The sequence below is a fragment of the Haplochromis burtoni genome, unplaced genomic scaffold (genome assembly GCF_018398535.1).
Source record: "Haplochromis burtoni strain Fernald_Lab_line unplaced genomic scaffold, NCSU_Asbu1 Contig_89, whole genome shotgun sequence".
NCBI classification, from domain to species: Eukaryota; Metazoa; Chordata; class Actinopteri; order Cichliformes; family Cichlidae; genus Haplochromis; species Haplochromis burtoni.
The window spans coordinates 1,332,548-1,338,547 of NW_024582450.1; positions in this window are offsets into that span (position 1 = coordinate 1,332,548).

The following is a 6,000-nucleotide window of genomic DNA, read 5'->3' on the forward strand; positions in this document are numbered from 1 at the left end:
GCATGAATAAGCAACAGCTGAGACTTTATCTTACTGACATATATGTATTGTATTGCTGCTGAGTTTAGGGCTACATGGTTGTGGCCAAAAGGATTATAACGATTAATTTGGCGTGTATTGTGATCACAACTATTGTAATGAATATTCATTGATTTTGGTGACAAAAGTTAAGAAAAAAGTTTTTACTTTACCTTCACATAAACACAACATTGCATCCATATTGTGTTGCATTTGTGCTAATGTACAAATCTTTGCAATAAAATAAAACTGGTCCACCTTAAGCATCTAAAATCATTGGATCTGTTAGAAAAGAAATATAAATACAATTTTTTTAAAATAACTTTAAGTACTTAGTAAATTACTTGACAGCTGTGAGATCCCTCTGTTTCCTATGTAGCATTTTGCATATAGTACATGTACTGACACTATCAAAGTTTTTATACAGGTTCGCTTTTATGGACCAGTTGTGCTGTATTGATTGGCTTTAATACATTATTATACTGCAGCCTGCAGCGTTTTCAGGCAGCTAAATAAGTCTTGGTTAACTTTCCCTTTTGCTAATTCCAAAATATTTCCAAACAGCAGATTAATGATCTGTTCCAAGTGACAAGTTGGTTCAAGATACTGTGCCAGATATTGATTGTGCAGCTCTAACTGAGGTTAGCATGCTTACCAGCACACAGGCACGCACCCAGTTGTTACATTTTTTTCTTTTATGCATCAGTAGCTGGTTCCATACATGAATTCTGGAAAATGTTCTAGGGAGCAGGCATTTTGAAGACTAAGGTTAATGGTTGCTCACACACGTACCCCAAAAACCCATGGCCACAGTGCATGTGTTAAAAAACACTCAGTATTCAAATATGCTAATGGACAGGCAACAAATGAAATGGTAAATATATCTATTATTCGTGATGTGAAGTTAATACTGATCAGCTAGGGTTAGATTTTGGTAAAGGTCCAATTAGTTCACTTATCCTTCATCAGACCTCTTTCAATTATCAAGAAGACAGAGGACTCAATGGCAGGACTCAGAGAGGTCAAGTTTAGAGCATTTATTTACAATGAAAAACCAGGGAGATATATACAGGTTGTGATTCAGGAAGCAGGGGATCCAGGGAACCAGGGAAAGGGACACCTAAACAATCCAAACTCTCCTCACTCAGCTCAGGCAGTTTCTCCAAGCACTCCAGGGCGAAATCCAGGGAAGGTCTGTAGACGAAGGAAAGAACAATGAGATTAGTCACAAGGGGGAAAAGGCAGGGAAACCACACTAGACTAAAGAGCTGAGGTTTTACTAACAGCACAGTTCAATGCTCCAACAAAGAATGAACCTCAACCGCCCCGTTAAGTAGTACCTGCCGACAAGATCATCGGCAACAGGTGATTGATTATTGCAGGTGTGTTCAGCCAGAGGCGGGAACCTGCGATGAGTCCTGCCCATGAATCCAGATACAGACACACAAGCACAGAGAGAGGAGAGCGAGACACAGAGAGAAAATAAAGGTCAGGAGGACTGAGGGACCGTGACAGGAATGGCTTCTCTCTAGCTACCAGCATCAAGAGTAGTCTGGAAGCCTGTGAGCATGAACATGCTGTTGAACTGGTGCCCATGTGAGACAAAAATAGAACTAAAGAGTTCTATTACAAAACAATAGCAATCTCTTCTTGAAATAATGTATTCTACACATTGCACCTTTAATGTATTTGCAGGACTATGATTTATAGGACTGTCAGGGATGTCAGGTTTTGGGTGAATTTCAAAAACACTGGTGTTTGTGATAACACAGGTCTGGAATCGCTAAGAGATGATCCACCTTAAAACTCTCTGACACTCTTCCGGCCTCTTCAACTAGGCTCATGCTATTTATGCAACCCTGCCTACATTAAATACACATATAACTGCACACACACAACCACAGAGACACACTCACAAGCACACACATAGCTACCCACTACCGCCACCCTGCCCACACTCTATTTCAGTCTGGACTTTACCGTTCCAGAGACCACAGGCCCCACCACATAGAGAGGACTGTGTTGGGCTCTCTAAACCCAGTCAGACCAGGCGAGCTGCTGGGGTGGGGCGGGGCGGTGGTGGTGATGGGGGTGAAGGTGGTGGTGTAGGTGGGTGGTGGTTGTGGGGGTGTAGTGCTATCTCGCAGCTGTTTCGCTAAGGACGGCGAGGTCTCTCAGCATAAATTTCACTGATATCACCTCCATCAGAGGGCCATAAAGCTGATTTATTATAAATACAGCTCTCATGTGTTTACTGCGCACATTCTTGAGCCTGCAACATCTTTCAAAGTGAGCACTTGCAGGTGCTCTGGCTCGGTCTCCATGGGGCAGACTGGAGGAAATCAAGAAAAAAACAAAAACTGAGAGACACACCGCGAGGGGGGCCGATAGACAGGAGGGAGAGAAAGAGAGGGATGAAGCCGGTGAACTGGGAAAACATGGCAGCCATTATGGCAGTGATTTAAGTGTCTCTGTGATGATACATATGTGTGCTAAAGGATTGAGTTACTTTGCATCACCTTGCATTATGCTCTGAGAAAATAAATCTGGAGGTGAGATTACAGCTAATCAGCCTCTGCTGCAGCTCATACATTCCTCCAGTTGAGAAAGAACTAACAACTGTGGCAGATGATGGATCATAGTTTATGCCAAGTAGGCTTTAATTGTTTTTAGAGATAAATGAGAATTAGGCACGGTGCTTGAATTTTAAATTCGTATGTGCCTTATCGCACCTTGGGCTGTTTGATAAAATGGTAATGAGCTGTGCTAGAGTTGTGCTTTTTGTTGTTGTTGTTTAACACTGATATTAAAACTTAGCAGATGTAAACAGTACGGCGATGGATCCCTGCACTCTAACCACATTACTGTTGGTATCATTAGCTTTTACGTCTCAATTAACAACTGCATCTCTTCTTAAACGAGCAGCATTTTAGGATAAAATCTTATGTGTCTGTTTCTTGTGTACCAGCAGTGCTGACAAGGAGCATGGGAAAAAAGAAAACATGTTTCAGTGATGACATGAAGTGGCATTTAATCTTGTTTATGAAATAAAGATTTGGCGCTTCGTTTTAGTGTTGAGAAAATGAGCACTTCTGATCTTACAACCCCTGTTTATTTTAAGCTGTTTAATCCACTCACATAACAGGGTTCCTCTCCCTTAATCTTGTCACTTTATTGTTTGATTGCAAAGCAGCATGACAGGAGGATAACATCTAAAGGAAACAAAATGGAGTCCAGATGACCAAGAAGGGAGTATCCTTCACCGCAGCTTGGTGGATTTGCTTTCTCTTGATCTCACCTCAGTTTCCGACAGTGACACAACGGTGAAAGGACAAGTCAGAAGGGAGAAAGGAAAGAAGGAGGGAGAGGGGGGGGGGGATTTCCAAAACATCTTGGCTCTATTTTGGAGATCGGCAATAATGAAAAAGATGACAGAGGGGGAGAGAAGAAATGTGAGCCATTCCAGAAATGTGAGGGAGCTGCTTGCTTTGTGGATACAACAGGAGACTGAGTAAACCTAACACCAGGAACTGTGAACACACCGCTGCACCACTGAACTGCATCATTGTGTCTGTCTGACCTCACACTCATATATTTTCTTTTCCAAAACATATGTGATGCAAAGATGATGCCAACAGTGGAAAGACAAAAAAAGATTTGGACATAGGAAACACTGAAGGGCTGAGATTAGTCTGAGGATCTGCAGTCAATAGACAAAAAAGTAAAGGAGCAGTGGGAGCACTGGATTTTTTGGCATGCGAAGAGACAGAGAAGATTATGAAGAAATCCTTCACTTTGATGGAAGCCTTTTAGCAAACCTGTCAGCGATGAATGTGTTCAATTCGGACTCAAACAATCCGCTGCAGCTCTTCACTTTTGGCCTTCGTCCCTCTTCTCTTTTATTTGCCCAACACTTCAGAGTAAAGGCAGGGGAAGTGGCTTTGGTAAACAGTAACATTAGGTTACAATTGTTTCAGAAGCACCTGCTATGCCAATTTAGGGTGGTTAGACTTGGTATTTATGCATGCACACACACAGGCAGACACACATGCACACTGAGAGACATGTAAACAAATACCCACAATCGTCCTACCACTAGTCCACAATCTGGCTTGTGTTTGCTTTCCGGCATTTTTTTTACAGGGTGGAAATATTTAGCCCTGATGAAACGTGCATTTATCTAGTGTTTTTTTTTTTTCCTTCCCAACCACAGGCCCTAAAATCAAATAAACGAAGGAACTCTATTCTGTTTTTTCCTCCATAAAACCCCATCAAGAGGAATGCTGGTAATCCATGTCTACTCCTCCATCGTGTCCTGTTCCTCTCATTACCAGCCATGTTGTTCCTATTACGCCTCAACATCCTCTGCTCTTATCGAGATAAATGTGCTGAGATATCATTTCATGTTCCCTCATTTTGCTTATTGCCTGCCCAAACAGAGAACGCAGGTTCACTGCACTGAACCAATTTACTGCATGGCTGTGGTGTAGGATTTTTTTTTTCTTCTATTCTTCTCTTTCTTTTTCTCAGGAAAAGCATTTCCACTGACTTTGTGGGCTGTACCGTTTGCATTTTTTTTCTAACTTTAACATGAGGAGTTGTTTACTTGGATCCCATTAAACAGGGAACACAAGCCTCCGAGACTTGAGTTAGTTAAAGTGATGCAGGGGGAAAAAATGGTATAAACATGTACATGGAAGCCGTCCACACAGAGGAAGGGCAGTGAGCAGAAAAAGGGACTAAGCTGACACAAGATGTATTGTGTCTCTTCCCAAACCATAGTTTGAAATTCTTCGTCATTTACACAGGAGAAAACAGCTCAAGACCCCGAGGTATTACGTCCACGTTGGGCGATTCCACATCTCAAAGTGTAAGTCCCATGCCAACATCCGTTGCTAGTGAAGGGAGAAATGTATCCATGTTAAGTTTTCCTACATATATCTGCATTTTTAACAACTGTCACCACCACTGCACAGTGTTTTTGCCTCCTGGGTTCAAATATGCGATCTGGCTGGACCTTTCCATGTGGAGTTTGTTCTCTTCATGTGTGCATGGGATCTCTGAACACTCTGGCCTCCTCCACCCATCCAAGAACATGCTGTTAAGGGAGTTAGGTTAACTGGTGATTCTAAATTGAATGATTCTTAAAGACTGCTATTATACCAATAAATAATTATATTACCAAGCAAATCAATTGAATGTGAGTGTCTGTCTTCCTGTACTAGCCACGTGACAGACTGGTCCCCTGTCCATTGTGTACCCTACCTTTCACCCTATGACAGCTGGAATCGTCTACAGTCCTGGAATGGGCCATTTGAACACCTTGATTCTTTTCTTTTTCAGTCATTCTGTTATAGAGTTCCTGCTTCGCTCAGCATTGTCCTGTTTCAGCCAAGTTTTAGCTGTTAGACAGATGGCTCACATTTGACTCTGGCCTTGTAAAGCCAAGTGTATCATATTTGATACTTGAGTTTTTGTGGGTTTTTAAGACTTCCACATCATCAGTGTGATGTTCCCTCCCCTCAAAAAACAAAATTAATTCAGCAATACACGTGTAAGCATTAAATTCCAAAAATAAATCTTTTTTATTTCATCAGAAGGTTCAACATATACTCCATTTTTTTTAAATGATTTTTTTGGTAATTATTTCATGGTTCAGGCTTTAAAGGGCTAAAATACTTTGGTATGCTTAGTTTTTCACACGACTACATCTTGACCTAAGTCAGATTAAGCAGCTAAAACAATTCCCAAAAAGAAACATAGCAGGTGTATGATGTGACCCAAATGTATTACATGGCTACCCACAACTTGCAACTAAAATGACTTGTTGCTGTGAATGGCATCAGACAGCTGCTTCCTTTCTGGGAACACTAGAATATTGACTAAAACCAAAGCCAGGAACTGTGACCACACCGTAGGTCATCACTGTCTGCCTTGTTCGTTCTAATTCACACGTACAACCTCCAACACTTTTAGCCCCAT